The sequence below is a fragment of the Myripristis murdjan genome, chromosome 3, assembly GCF_902150065.1.
Source record: "Myripristis murdjan chromosome 3, fMyrMur1.1, whole genome shotgun sequence".
In the NCBI taxonomy this organism is placed as follows: domain Eukaryota; kingdom Metazoa; phylum Chordata; class Actinopteri; order Holocentriformes; family Holocentridae; genus Myripristis; species Myripristis murdjan.
The window spans coordinates 18,627,344-18,643,061 of NC_043982.1; the positions used below are offsets into that span (position 1 = coordinate 18,627,344).

General features: G+C 42.0%; 1 protein-coding gene across 2 annotated transcripts in view; it reads left to right on the forward strand.

The window, feature by feature from the left end:
• The first annotated feature begins 2,656 nt into the window (after window positions 1-2,656).
• The window catches only part of LOC115357011 (synaptosomal-associated protein 25-A-like), a 52,212-nt gene continuing 39,150 nt past the window's right edge, over window positions 2,657-15,718 (forward strand). Inside the window, exon 1 of one of the 2 annotated variants that reach the window (XM_030048334.1) lies at window positions 2,657-2,827. The gene's annotated coding sequence lies outside the window, so the exon portion shown is untranslated. The remainder of the gene's footprint in view (window positions 2,828-15,718) is intronic. The other variant, XM_030048333.1, reaches the window with a different exon arrangement.

Genomic DNA, 15,718 nt, shown 5'->3' on the forward strand with positions numbered 1-15,718 from the left:
GTGACAGACCTGTGTGTGTGTGTGTGTGTGTGTGTGTGTGTGTGTGTGTGTGTGTCACCGTCTCAACACATATCAGTGTATGTCAGATGGTACCTGCTGAACCTGCCCCCTTTGAAGTGTCCATGTGGGTCATTTCCTGTGCAGACATCTGGAAAGAAAGAGGCAGATCTGCAGAGAGGATGTGGGAAATGAAAGAGCTCCGCTTACAGTTTGACTTTCTCACTCGCTCCTTCTCTCATTCCCTCACTGCTCCTGCCTGTCTGGGTCTGTCTCTGCCTCTCTCCTACACAGAAAATGGGGTAGAAAAAACCCCCAGCAAAATCACACCAATCTCTCTCTCTCTCTCTCTCTCTCTCTCTCTCTCTCTCTCTCTCTCTCTCTCTCTCTCTTTCTAAACAGTGGCTAATCTCATTGAACACCTGGCAATTTAAACACTTATTTTCAGAAAAGCAATAACTTGGTTTGCCTTTCTCCTTCCATATTCTCATAAAACTTAAAAAAAAAAAAAAATGCACATACTTTACAATTTAATCTGACAAATCTTTGGAGAAAAAAAGGTTATAGGGGAAAAATAGGTTATTGGGATATTTTGGTAATGTTTTGATAAGCCACCTGGATGAATCACACTGAGACTTTGTGTTTATGTGCAGATTCATGTGTCCCTCAGCTGGGTTGAGCCCTGACCTCCAGCTCTGTCCAGCAGCCTCTCAGCTCTGAGCAGACCTGAGCCGCCCAGCCTCTTATCCGCCGCCTCTGACGTCAGAGGGCGCGGCCATTTTGAGAGCAGCGTCAAGCGAAACACAACCACACCGGAAAACTCACGGCTTTTACTCTTCAAAGTAAAAGCGAACCAAAATATGAAAATAATATTCAAACGTCAAAGTAGAGAAATGTACAAGTTGAAAGATGTTGTTGTCCTTAGTTTTACTTTATATTTCCTCTGAATACACAGGTCTTCTGAATGAGTTCTTAATTTCCAAATTGAGTTCTTTAATGCTTCAAAGCAGAAAATCAAGATGATGCACCTCAGAATTTCCTAATCCATGCACGAATCCCCTTACTTTTTTCAGCTGTTGACCCCTTAAAAACAACTTCAGTTTCATAACTCAAATCAAGGTGTATTTTCAAGAACAAATTCAGGTATTGATTCTGATGACTGTGTAAATCCATACACAGCACTCCTTAAAATCTCTCAGGGTCCAGTTAAATGAAATCATCCTGTTCCCTGGTGTGGGCTGCCCAGAGATATGTTTTATCAGTAATAATTAGGATAAAGTCCACAGGGCTGCTAGCCCACATATGAGTGTTCAGTGTTTAGTGCACTCATCTGAGATTAACTGTGATATGGCATAAGTGTATTTACTGGCCATTTTACAGCGGCTTTTACTGTGATTTAGCCTCTCAGTACTGTAATCAGAAATAAAAGATGACTAATCACAGTTTTATTTTTTATGAAATTCTGATCAAATTTAGGCAAAGCATCACTTAACTTTATTGGAATATGCATTTCTAATCAAATAAGGTATAAGCCTTCATCCCTGCTCTTAGGACAGCTGATAGAGAAAATATTTCTTTGTGCTTTAGGCTGAGCACCAATCCCTAAAAACACTGAGTAGCGCACTTGCCTCCTGTTTGTTAGGGTGTTAGTCTTTATGTGTAGTAACTGATGATCAGTATCCTTAAATCTTCTTTTATTCACTTGAGGCTGCTGATCAACTTTATGCATATTTAGCTGAACAATAGTCATGACTGTTAGTTGTATTTGTGTGTAACAACTGTATTGACACAATAACTGTTATATAATTGTTACAGGTTATAAATCCAAACTCTGTCCCCATGTCAGCCAGTACATGTTACAGTATGACAGCACCTTCTATTTTCTGCTTTATTGTATTTAGTATTATTTTTAAACACTGTTTTATGGCTTATTTTTAGATGCTTTTGTCTTTTCCCCCGATGAATCCAATCACATTTGCTGCTGCAACAGCCTAGATCTCCACAAAGGGATCAGTAAATGTCATCTTAACTTATGTGGTCAGAAGCTGTAATAGGAAAAAAACATCCCACCCGACTGCACTGGGTCACTCTCCGTTTTGTGTCATGTTTGCCAATGCTCCACCTTTCAGTTTTCACATAATCAAACCATATAAAAACTGTGGTCCTGACTCTGCCCTGAAGATTACACTGTGTTTAAACTGCACTTAAATCAACTGAAACTGAAATATGACATGCAACTAGCTGTAAAAACATATGATAAAAAAGGATTCAGCATAGTCGACACCTTTACTTTCTACCACCCATACTCCTTTTGATACAAACAGCTTGCAGTGCACATGAACCTTCACATCCACTTCTAGCATTTAAATGTGTAAGCTAAAATATTCTATGCATGTTCATTTAATTGTTGCCTAAATGTGTTATTTTGTTGTAACTATATGATTCATTATCCTCTCAGTTCTCTTTGTCCTATTTTTAAATGCCATGCTTTCTCTGCTGCTGCATGACCCAGTTTCCCCACAGGGATCAATAATGTTTACTCTAATCTGATATATTGGATTAGATTATTCAACCTGGATTTTATTTGCGGGGAACAGAAGTCCACAGGAAGTCTTGTCTTTGTAGTTCCGCTTGGCTTGACAGTGTTTTGTGAAGCGGGGCGGTGTGTTGGCACAGGGGATAGTCCGGTTGAACGGAGCGGTGGGTCGGACAGTCGTGTGAACCCTGAGCAAGAGGACCGTGCTTTTGAAATAAAAAAAAGAAAGAAAGAAAAGAAAAGAAAAGAAAAGAAGAAAAGAAAAGAAGTAAGGAAAAGAAAAAAATACTTCAGGTAGGTTTGTTTGATTTTGTCTTTCTTCCCCTCTCTTTTTCAAATTAATCCCACTTGAAACACCATTAAAGTTTGAGCGGCATTTGGTTTTAAAGTGATACTTTTCTTTCTTTATAATAATAATAATGTTAAAAACAAAAGTTTCATTTGTGCAGAGGTGGTGAGGCTTGTTGCGTTTTTATCAGTTTAATTGTTTGTTTGTTTGTTTGTTTAGATGCCCCTCTAATTTTATCTGAATGATATGTTCCCATCATATTCCTGTCGGGACATAATGTCTGTGGTGCTCAGTAGTGAGTTTACAGTGACCTTTATTGTGCTTTGTGGTGTTCATTTTTACAAAAGCGTCCCGATTGTGCAAATGACTGTAGTTTTGCTGTGGTGTTTATAAAGGACGTGCTGGACGTAGCTGTTTATTGTAAGGATTTAAAAAGAAAGCTGTACGCTGGCGTCGTCAAGTTGTTTGGCTTGTTTCAAGTGGCGTGTAGAGAGGCTGAGGGTGTAATACCCGCTAAAGCCTCTCGCAGAGTGAGTCCGCTTCAGCACCGCGGACAGCTCCGCCGGAGTTTGACCCAACAAGCTCAGCACAGGACCTGCCCGCGCTGTGTTTGTCATACTGGCTCCTCAAACCTTAAATGTATAAACCAAATGGGGGGGAAATGAGATAATTCCACTTGTTTCCGCTGCGGTTTCGCGATTTTAAGGAGCTTTCAACATACATGCTTTCAGTGTGTTGCGTCAAGGCGGAATAAGGCGGATCACCATGCTGCCTTCAAGAAAACTGAGCTTGACTTTAAAAAATCCCAAAACAAGTTGACCTACCCAGGAAGCAAATACAATAATCTCTCTCCCACTAGCACTTTCCTCCCCAGTAAAGTGAGATTTTAAGCCTTCATAAAGGATTAAATGAGTTGCTCATAAGTACTTTTGTTTTGTACAGTAAATGTCCGCTGGTCTGGCTTGAAATGGGAAGAAACAGCCACAAGGGTTTGAGTGAGGGAGGCTGTTTTTTTTTTTTGTTTTGTTTTTTTTTGAGACTGTGGGATTAATAATTAGACTGACTGAGGAATAAAACCCTCGTCCTGATTTTACCTTCCCTCAGTGGCTATAGACAAATTTTTGATTAAACACATTGTCTTAATTGGGACTGTTCATTAATGATGCAATGGGAAGATGGTGGATGTTATATCCATTAGTGTATCCCATTTCAATCAATCCCACCCGTCCTTCCCTCCCACTTCCTCTGTCTCCCTTTTCTGTCTCTTTCCTCATCTCTCTGCTTTTTCCTCTCTGTCTACTTGGTCACTCTCTCTCTCTCTCTCTCTCTCTCTCTCTCTCTCTCTCTCTCTCTCTCTCTCTCTTTATCACTCTGTTTCTGAAGAAGTCATCTGAGTGACTGAGTTCTGTCCAGAAACTCCAAAATTCCCTGTCGGTAATCAACCTCAGGTCTATCTATCTATTTATTTATCTATCTATGATCAAATACTGGCTCATCATGGCTGTGGCTGGTAATTTTGAGTGTGGCCAGTGTACAAATGAATGGATAAAAAAGTCTCTTCCTAGTCTCTTTTTTTCTTCCTTACATGCGGTCACACTGATGTCTCCCATCGTGAGCACTTTACATGCTCCCCAGCTCCATCTGAGTGTGGCGTCAAACACATAAAGAAAATCTCAGTGAAAACGGCACCAAGAAGCTTTATCAACTTTAAAAGAAACAGGAAAGGAAAGGAAAGGAAAGGAAAGGAAAGGAAAGGAAAGGAAAGGAAAGGAAAGGAAAGGAAATCACAGCCTAACCTCACTGAGCATCAGCCTATTTTTTGTGAGGGAAAACAAGCTTATTGACATGTTGCTGGGCAAGGTGTGTTACTCTGTGGTGGAAAACACTCAGCAGGTAGGCCAAAGTATTGCTTGGCAAGGACCACAAGTCTCTGGAAGCAGTGATTTGTGTCCGTGCCTCCAGCGGAGTTGGGTTTGGGTGGGTGGGATGTATGTCCCTGTGGGTATAGATATGTGTCTTTAAAAATGTGTGTAAATCCATATGTTTATATCAGCTTTTTTTGCACATTTTGTGCGATGCAAAGGAGAAAATTTATTCAAAATATCTCACAATAACCTAAATATGAAACTTTAATAATATACTTTATGCCCTTTTTTGTCCGTTGAGACAGTATGGTCCAAGTGAGTAAAGGTGGATACATAGTTTTCTGTTTTTTGAATGTTACAAATGATAATTTATAGAATTTTCACTCAATTTTAGAGAAAATATTACTTTGCAGAATGTATGCCAAACCCTGACTATGAAGGCTCATACACACCTGCGGCCTTTTGTAGACAGGTGTGTAGGAAGAAGGATCCAACAGGCAAGAAAAGAAGATTGCCACACACTGTCTTAACATTTGCAATAAACTTTACTGTCAATGAACAAGGGTCATAGGTCAGCAGTGCATGCAGCAGGGAGCTCTGGACGCATCCCTGTAGGGTACTAGTGTTGAGGATGATGGGGGAGGATGAGATGCTGTGGATTCTAATGGGCCTTTTTGTCAAAACGTCCAGTTGCACAGATATGAGCTCTGTCCAAGTAGTAGTAGTAGTTTCCTTACTGTGGGACTAATAAAGGAATATCTTATCTTATCTTATCTTATCTTATGACACAGGAGTCCTTGCTCTCCCAGTGTGTGAGGGCTAGGGGAACCACAGATAAAATGATATCTGCACTGGTGGTGGGGCAAATGGTGGAGGTCTACAGTGAGGATGATGGTCTATTTCATGTGTGTCATGACCAGCACTTGAAGCATTTCTTGATTATTGTATTGAGTGCTATCAGGTGATGGTCATTCAGGCATGACACTGTTGAACTGTTTGGGACAGGGATAATGAAAGCACCCTAAAGGCATGTTGGGACAATCACCTGGGAGAGTGAGATGTTAAACATTTCTGTCAGCACCTCTCAGAGCTGGTGACAGCTGGTCCCTGGCCTGGGATATTGTCCAGGCATGCAGCATTGTATGGGTTGATTTTCTGCAATGTCCTCCTCACATCTATTGTGGTTGCACTGAGGGCTCAGCTCACCTGGGATGGACAGGTCCTGGGGCACTCTGTGTCTCTTCTGGTGTGGTTTGTAATGCTCTTAATGCCCCTCCACATGTTCCAGAGGTCGGAACATAGGCAGCTTTTGCCCTCTTTATCCTCACGGTTAGGTTTCTTCTTGCAGCTCTGAGTGCAGTTTCATCACCAGACCTGCATTCTGCATTCACGCAGGGTTTCTGGTTGGGGTGAATTGTTCTGGTGATGATAACATAATCCACACACTTGCCGATGTAGCCAGTAAATGACACATACTCCTCCAGGTCCACGTCTTCAGGGCTTGTTCCTGCCTCTCTGAAGATTTGCAAATCACTACACTCAAAACAGTCCTGGGGCATGGAGGCAGCGCCACTGGGCCACACAATGATGACCTTTGCTGTTGGTTTCCTGGACTTAGGCAGAGGGCGGTTGGCAGGGACCAGCATGATGGGCATGTGGTCGGAGAGGCCGAGGTGGAGGCGGGGAGTGGCTGTACTATGTCATGGTTGTTTGCTCCTTCTCAATTTCAACTCGGGGATCAATAAAGTATTCCTGATTCTCATTTTGATTCTCCTCATGTGGTAGTGGTGATGAGCTGGAGAATCTTTGGTGAAATGTCTTTCAGGTTGCCATGGTAGAAGTCCCTGCAATCACAAAGAGCAGTTTGTGCACCACTGTATATATAAATTGCACCTCTTCGGGCTTTCTCCGACAGATGATTCTGATCTTCACAGAGGAAAATACAGCAGTTCTTCATCTCCCGATGAATGCTCGGTCTTAGTCGGATCTGATCCATTTTGGTATTCATTGAACAAACGTGGGCCATATAGAGTGATGGAATAGCTTGCCTGGGTGTAAGTTAATTAGTCTTATCAGTCTGCTTTTGCAGCCACTTTGGAGGATGAACAACAATCATTTGGAGTCTTGGATTATTTGGCTGTACAAAGAAAGGAACCATCATTTGGAGACCTCTGTTTGGAGTTCTTTGTTAAAGTAAAATGGCAGTGATCTTGTGACAAGTTCAGGTTACTGTTCTTTTGGGAGAAAGGTTCTTGCATTGACTTGCACAGCTGACAGCTCTAACCACCATTACTAACAGGAACAGCAACATCTACAGCCATAATCAAAAACGTGAGAAATTACCACCAGCCAAGTGCTGCCGCTACATGCTATCTCTTTGAAAACAGACACAGACACACATTTTGTTCTTTTTGTACCACTCTGATCATTAATTTTCAGTGTGATTTATGACATCCTGCATTAATCATACCATATAACAGGAACACAACATCCAAGAATTGACTGTGATCACCACCTTCTTTTTCAGTGCATAGTATTTACTTGTTATCATTATTATTAAATTTTAAATAAGAAAGGGAAGCATCTACTTTGCCCTTGCTTGGGGAGTTGACTTTCACTGCAGGGTTTTAGAGTTTGAAAACAAGGACTCAGATTACCAAACAGATCTGCCCTGTCATCCAGATCAAAACTCTGTGGCTATTTCTTCCATCATCAGCAACCTGCAAGTCATTGCTGATGAAGTACAAAATGTGTAACATGGCAAGACATTGCCATAAATCTGTAGTTTAGTTTAGTTAAGTGTGTGTGTGTGTGTGTGTGTGTGTGTGTGTGTGTGTGTGTGTGTGTGTGTGTGTGTGTGTGTGTGAAGTGTCAGAGTTTTGAAGGGTTTTTATTTCAAACTGGTTTCAATTTTGACAAATCTTTATTACATGAAATATTGTTAGCCAGTCAATATTGAAAAAACACAGATGAAACCACACAGATGTCTGTTTACAGAGCAGTTCTGCTAAAAAGTAGAACTGTTCTGAAAACAGAGAGAAGGTGTCAGTTTTCTCTAATGGTGGATATCTAATTTTGCAGGTAAACTTTATTTTTTGCACAGTTTATCGTTGTAAGTTAGAATGGTTTGGCTAGAAATTCCCATTATTTGAATTCCACATTAGTTTGCATTGCCCGGGATCTATCTGTATCAGTGTGTGTGTGTGTGTGTGTGTGTGTGTGTGTGTGTGTGTGTGTGTGTGTGTGTGCTTGTGTGTGCGTGCGTGCATGCGTGTGTGTGTGTGTGTGTGTGTGTGTGTGTGTGTGTGTGCGTGCGTGCATGCGTGTGTGCGTGCGTGCGTGCGTGTGTGTACATGAACAGCATGTACACACCAGCGTGTTGACATGTGTCCTTTTGAATGTGTGCATGTGGGAGGAGGGATGGAAGGAAAGAGGACACACTCTACAGAAAGAATGTGTGTGTAGGTGTGTGTGTGTGTGTGTGTGCCTGCATGCTGGGTTTTGTGTGTGTGAGGGAATGTGTGCAGAAGTGAGTGACACCACAAACACCAAAGTGAGGGAGATATAGAGTAAAAGCAAGAGATGGGAGGAAAAGAAAATCTGAAAGAGAGAGCGAGCATGAAAAAGAAAAAGAGAGGGAGTGCGAGAGTGATGTTATGTAAGTGTTGTTAGGTGTGTCTCTCTCCCTCTCTCTCTCTCTGTCTTTCTCTCTCTGTGTATTCTGTAGGCCTACAGATTAATCCAGTGGGGTTTATCCTCAGTGAATGGGACAGTGGGGCTTTGCAGCGATAATCCCTGCAGGCCAGAGATGATTGCTTTGAATCTCCTGAACGTCCCACACTTCCCCTCGTCCTGTATCTCTGCCTGTCCGCCTCTCTGCCTGTCTGTGTGTCGATCAAATTCACCTGCATGAAAGCTGAGATGACATCTGTCGTCATCCTGCTACCTACAACATTTGTGAAGATGTTCGTCTGTCCGTCTATCTGTCTAACTGCTCGTCTCTCTCCCAGATTTATCTACTTCTTCCTTCTCTGTCTGTCTTTTTTCCTCTTGTCTTTTTGCCTTCTTGTCCCTACTTGTGTGTCTCACTCCCCATTTGTCTTCTAGTCCGCCTGTCTGTCTTTCTATCAAACTGCCTGCCAATCAGTCTATCTGCCTCTTCTGTACATGCCAGTCAACAAGCTGTTTGACACTTTTGCACTCACACTCTCTCGCTCCCCGGCCTGCCTACCTCACTTTCAGTCTGTCTGTCTTCCTGTCTGCTTGCCAGGCTTTGGATTATATAATGAGGAGATGTCAGAAATGCAATCTGCTCCATCATTTACACCCAGCTGGTGCAGGAGACAACATGGCTGAAGACTGAGAATTTGGGTCTTTGTCATTTGTTTCCCCTGTTGCTGTGAAGGTGCTCAAATCAGTGATGGGTAACTTCACTTGTAAACCCATTTAAAAATGGGGATTTTATTAGTATTAGTTAGTATTTAGTATTATTATCAAGTCTTAGTATCTTCATCATCCACCATGAATTGAGAGTTCCTAAAAGTCCATAACTGTATGGACTTTTAGGGGCTGTATTTTCTACAATAATATATTCCAGCAGGGTTGGATGAGCTTTAGTTCCCCTTGTTGGGTAACAAAATTGTCTCAACTTTGACCAACCAGCTGTCCAGCAAAGTGAAAATGTCCCGCCTGCAGAAACTGAAACAGCTGTAGGTCTAGTGCTGCAACAGGTTGTTAGAAAATGTTTTTCCGCTGCTGCTAATGTTGCTGTAGAGCTCACTTGATAAAAACTTAAACATTGGCAGCTTCCAGTAGTAGAGTTGCAGTGAGAAAGTCTAAATCTGACAACATTATATCAGACTGAAGGACTTTGCAAGCCCTCACCTTCTCTGATGTCAGATTGGTAAAATAATCCTCAGTGAAATGTTGGATCTATATACAGGAACAGCATAAAATCAGCTGCTCTGCTTTTCTCAGAATCATGGAAAGCAATCGAGGCTCTTTGCTTAATAGAAGTACGGGAACAGCTGCCTTGGCTCTCTGTCTTAGTTCTGCTGTAGTTCTGTTTTCCTCAGATTTTCAGACCTTATAAATCCAAACTCACAGCTACAAAAAACCAATAGGAGGATTCTATCAAAGTATGTTTGTTTGCATATTTACAGCCTAGAAGCCCATTTTTATTATACTTCTCTAGAAAAGCAACACAAAACGCAGCTTGGTGAGGGACTTATCAAGGCATAACATTCCTCTGATGAATGGAACTTTCCTGCACATGTCCTCAGTGATTTTCCATGGCAGATTTTGTCCCTCCTGTCACTCCGTAGGGAGCGGTTTTATTCGGTGACGACATATTGCCACGGCAGGCGTTGCTGTGGGCAGAGACCCAGCTCAGCATGTGGCTTACTAGTCGATTGCTTCGCCTGCAGTCATCCACTGCAGTACATGTAAACCTGGAGGCTTGATTACAAACCTGTTTGCTGTCCAAATTCCATCTTATTCTGCAATTATTTATCACAAACAAAAATGGCACACAGAGCACTCAGGGAAAGATCTTAACTTCATCTTTTGATCTGTCACTGAGTACTGGAGGAATTGGATGTGAAATACTGATATAATATCAGTTATTGTGGTAACACCACAATAACTTTATATGTCTCAGAGCTTTAGATGAGAATAGGTGTTGAAGTTTTATTGTTCTTTATTTTACGATGCTTTCTCCACATATATTTTCTTTCTGTGCATGGTTGACTAAGTTATGATTAAGCTGCTTGTCCTACAGCTACAGTAATTTCAAGATAAGGGCCTTTCTCTATGGTTATGTTTAGCCTTGGCATTTTGATGTCATTGTCAAGATCAGACTGCAGACAACACATTTCTCTAAATGTTCACCACTGTCCTAAAAACAGCTGTCATGCATCTCCTGAGACTGTGTCCAGTCTATTCCTGCATTACTTTTCAACACTCTTCCTTTCATCTCTGCATGTCGCTTGAAAGCCTATTGCTGGATTTCATCAAGACTGCAATGCGAGCCTGACCACTTCTCTGTCTAGTCTGAGAGATCTGATAAATTTGTGAGCAAAATCAGATTTTTGTTCACCCAGATTTGCCATTTAACACATTCTGGCATGACCAGATGATAAAAAATCTCAAATGACTGGGCCATAAAGTGATTTCATGGTGCAGATCAAGCACAGTGACCTTGTGCCAGTGAACTGGGGGTTCATGGGTGCAAGAGGATTTTTTCCCATCTGTGCCTGTTGGGTAATTTCATCTCTCACTATGACATCACTTGCAACTCTGTACTTCCTGGACAAGAACATCAGCTTCCTCTTGGGAGAGAGGCTTTTTTGGCTCATCCTGTCTGGACTCTTCATCCTTTACCTCACTGTCAGTGTCCCATGATGGGCAGCACACTGCTCTCTGCTTTTAAAAGGGGTGGGTGGGTGGGGGGGTGGAGGGGGGCTGAATTGATTGGACATGATTGATGCCTGCCCTTACCTCTCCCACTGATTATTCCCCTAATCCAAACCCTTACAAATGCAGGTGCTGCTCCAGAACCTGGGGTTATGAAATTACCAACACTTGGTTGAACACACCCACATGTGTTGGCGCCATGATCTTACACTACTACCTCCTCTGTGATTTATGAAAACAGGGACCTGTGCTTGCAGCTTGTAAGCTGAAATCTGCTCTGTGTGTGTCCCACTGGAAAGGATGAGAATTATATCTGAAGTGCAATACATCGATTGATAGAAAAATATAGAGACAAAGAAGAAAAGACCAAATAATAAAGACTAAAGGGAAAGTCAAGAACAAAGACAGAGAGAGAGAGATCCAGCTAATCACACAAAAATGAACAAGCCTTTTCTGACAAACTGATTTAATATGAAACAACAGGATGGGGGATGGAGGAAAGGCAATGCTGAAAAACATTCGGCATTGCCTGAGAGAGAGAGAGAGAGAGAGAGAGAGAGAGAGAGAGAGAGAGAGGCAAAAGAAAGAAAGGTAAGAAAGAAAGCTTTCCCCAGCTCTTTCCCTCATTGTTCCTTCATCATTAAATATTGAAATATTTAACAGAGGGGTGTGGTTGCTGTTCTTGCCATCTAACAAAATAACAAGGACCCACTGTAACCACACATCAGTCACATCAGTCACAGTGATAAAGCCCTATAGTTTAGCATGTAAACAGAGGACAGGACAGGACAGGACAGTAGAACAGTAAAATTAATCAGTGAAATTTTGGAATCCAGCAGAAGTTGTGAACAGTGGGCCAAAAGTTTGACAGCTCTTGTTGAAAGGAATATGACAGAAGACTTTTGTTCAAAATGAGATATTCGCAGCTATCACACATTCTCTGACAAAATGATAAATCTCATCACTGAAGCACTTGAAACTTTCTTATCGTGATTCTTCATTTCTTTTGCACAATTTGAAGCAAAAAAAAACAAAAAAAAACAAAATTGTCAGTCACTGTAATCTTGTCACGGGGTTCAGTTTTCATCCAGCAGATTCCTTGGTCTCAAATCAAATGCCACTGGTTTTTATTTATTTATGTATTTATTTTCAAATGAGCCAGTCCAGTGTCTGTCTGTGTGTCCATTGGTCCATCTGTTACTCTGTCTGCTGTCTGGTTTGGTTAGGCTTTTTCAGAGATCAGACAGACAGGTGTAGCAGTGATTGTGTGGATTAACTCTCCTTGTTATCTGCCTTAGTGCACTTAATATTGTGGCAGCTGCCTCAGACACAACAGGAAAACATGTAACATCTCTAGTTTGTCTTTATTTTTTCACTCTTATCACTTTGGCCAAACCAGCATGTCTCTACCCTTCCACTAATACATCCTCTTGTGTGTGTGTGTGTGTGTGTGTGTGTGTGTGTGTGTGTGTGTGTGTGTGATGTCTGCGGACTCAGCTAGGCAACAAAAGCTGAATTTAACTAACTTTTGCCCTCTTGCCGAAGCTGCTTCTCCATGCTGTGTGTGCGTGTGTGTATCTGTGTGTCTGTACATGTGCCTGTACATGTGTTTGCAGGGGGGTTTATGGTGTATGTGCCTGTGAGTGTGTTTATCTTATATATATATATGTGTGTATGGGTTCCTGCACATGCCATGTTTGTGCATGTCCAAGTTGTTTTAATGTGACTGTATGCCAGCTTGTGTTTGTGTGCGTATTTGTAGGTGTATGGCCATGTTATGTGTTTGTGTGTATGTGTGTGTGTATGTGTGTGTCCATGTATGGTATATGTGTAGCCACGCATAAAACGATGTGTGTGTGTGTGTGTGTGTGTGTGTGTGTGTGTTGTAGTGTAGCCCTCAGGCTCCCAGCATGCTGTCTGGCCTGGTCACATGTCCTGGCATGTGCTTATATTGGTTATGTATGTATGTGTGTGTGTGTGTGTGTGTGTGTGTGTGTGTGTGTGTGTAACATTTATGTTTATGTGTGTGACATCCATAGGATCAGCCTCTATAAAATCCCACCAAATCCCTTCAGGAACTGTAAAAGTAGCCACAGTGCTTTGAAAATATGTTTTATTCACCCTGCAGCCATATTTGATTTACATACTAAAGCTACAGAAGCCTTCCTGGAAGATGGCAGATGGAAACAAAGGCAAAGCCAATCTGACTTTGGAACAAAACAAAACAAAACAAAAAAAAGTATCCTCCAGTGTCATGAAATGAGCAGATCTAGAGGCACAGGGTTCTTTGATGAAAATTTAATACGGTTGCCGTGCACATTAAAGCAAATCGATATATTCCTGTGACCCTAAGATGAAGCTGTCAGAGAGAAGGCCTGGCAAATAAAGAAAAAAGAAAAAGCTTCTCTGCAATATATTAATGAGGGCTCACTCCAACATAAAAATCATTTGAAGGGGTAATTATTTCTGGCAGTGAAGTATGCAGTGTGCCACTGTGTCACCTCTGTGTCAGCAGGTACTTAAGCTTCCTGACTCTACTTGACAAGTACATGTTTCTATACGGCTCCCTGCCCTGCGCTGACCACTCGCTTTGACAGCAGAGGCATTAGCTGACAGACTGACAACCCACGTTAAGGCCTCGGAGAATATCTGCTTTTAGTGTGTGTGGGAGACAGAGTGAGGCCAGAGGAGAGAGCCTGTGTAGGAGAGAGTGAGAAAGTGAGAGAGAGAGCATGTCTGTGTGTAGACATTATGTGTATGTGTGTGTGCATGTGTGTGTGTGTGTGCATGTGTATGTGTATGTTTACAAGTGTCTTGGACTCAAGGATCAGAGCTTTTCCCAGGATAAGCCTGAGCACAGAGTCACACAGCTCTACGTGTGTGTGTGTGTGTGTGTGTGTGTGTGTGTGTATGTGAGGTACCAGATGGTCTGTTGACATTGTAGAGCAGTTGATCTATTGACTCCAACACAAAGAGAGAGGATATTAAGGAGAGAGCAGAGCAAAGCAGTGCAGGAGTCAGATACCTTACAACCAATGGCACATGCAACCACTAAAGCATGACCACTTTAGCTGTTGCTGTTTCACTGGGAGTTTTGCATTTTATTTCAAGTTGTTTTAACATTGTTTTAACATTTTCTCGATTCATGGAATATGCAAACTTGATATTGTCCTTCACGAGCTAGCCAGCTAAGCAACTGCGGCTATTTGGATGTTAGGGGCTGGTTAGCAGCTAAAGTAGCTGAGGTTACCTTGAGTTGTTAAACACCAGCAAGAAGCACCGATCTTAAATTTAAAGGTGTTTTTTTGCAAAGATCTTTCATCGTCATGTTTGTAATGTTTGTGATAAATGGTTTTAATTTTATTACGAGAAAGGAGCATATCACTAGATCAAATTGCCCTGCACTTATCCCAGTGCTGGCTTACAAAAACTATGGTCTGAGATCCTTTTTTCACACATGCACTTAGACCTGCACTGAGCTCTTGTACTGAATTACATCAATAACCTCTATTACACACTTCAGGCCTATACATGTTATCTGATGGCAGAACATACCAGTAACTGCTGATTTCAGCTCTCTCTCTCTCTCGCTCTCTCTCTCTCTCTCTCTCACACACACACACACACACACACACACACACACACACACACACACACACACACACACACACACACACACAGACACCCTCTTACTCCGGCCTCTCCCCTGTAGTGTCTGTGTAGCTACTATGCTTTGTTTGCTGTTTTGTTTCAGTCTATGTGAGTTTGTTTTTTTACGGTGAGAGTCTGCTTGTATGGATGTACAGAGGATAAACTGGATAAATTAAAGTTAAGAAAATGATTAAAAAGTCAAAGTGAATGGTAAAGAAAAAAACTTACTTCCCACTGGCAAAATCAAACAGTGTTTGGGGCTGTAGTGACAGGTATGGATCTGTATGTTGTGCGTGCGTGCGTGCGTGCGTGCCTGCGTGCGTTTGTGTGCTGGAATTGTCATGCTGCTATTTGTGTGTGAGTGGCTTGCTGTAAAAAATGACACACACTGAGACACTGCTGCAATAATAATGGTGAGCTAGATAGAAAGTCACACACACTCGCACACACAAACACACATACACACACACACACACACACACACACACATGCGCTCATGCTGCCATACATGCATATAGTACAGAGGCATACACATGTGCATGTACTCATCCACACATGCTCATATGGACACACACAAGTGCATGCACATACACACATATATTCAGTGTGCATGTACTCGTGCTGTCATATACACTTACACTCATACACACGAGTGACTACATACATGTATGTCATGATGTGACATACACACACACACACACACACACACACACACATATGCAAACACACAGAACACACTGACTGACACACACATGCAAAATTCACACAGACAAACACACTCACAAACACCCAGACTCCCAGAGAACACACACTCAGTCACACACCCAGCTGTTGCATTAATAATGTTGACCTGGCTCCATCCAGTGAATAATAAAACATGGTTCTGCTTTGATGTGAGCTGGGCAGATGTGACATGCTGGTAAGATGGTGACACACACACACACACACACACACACCCTCATCTGT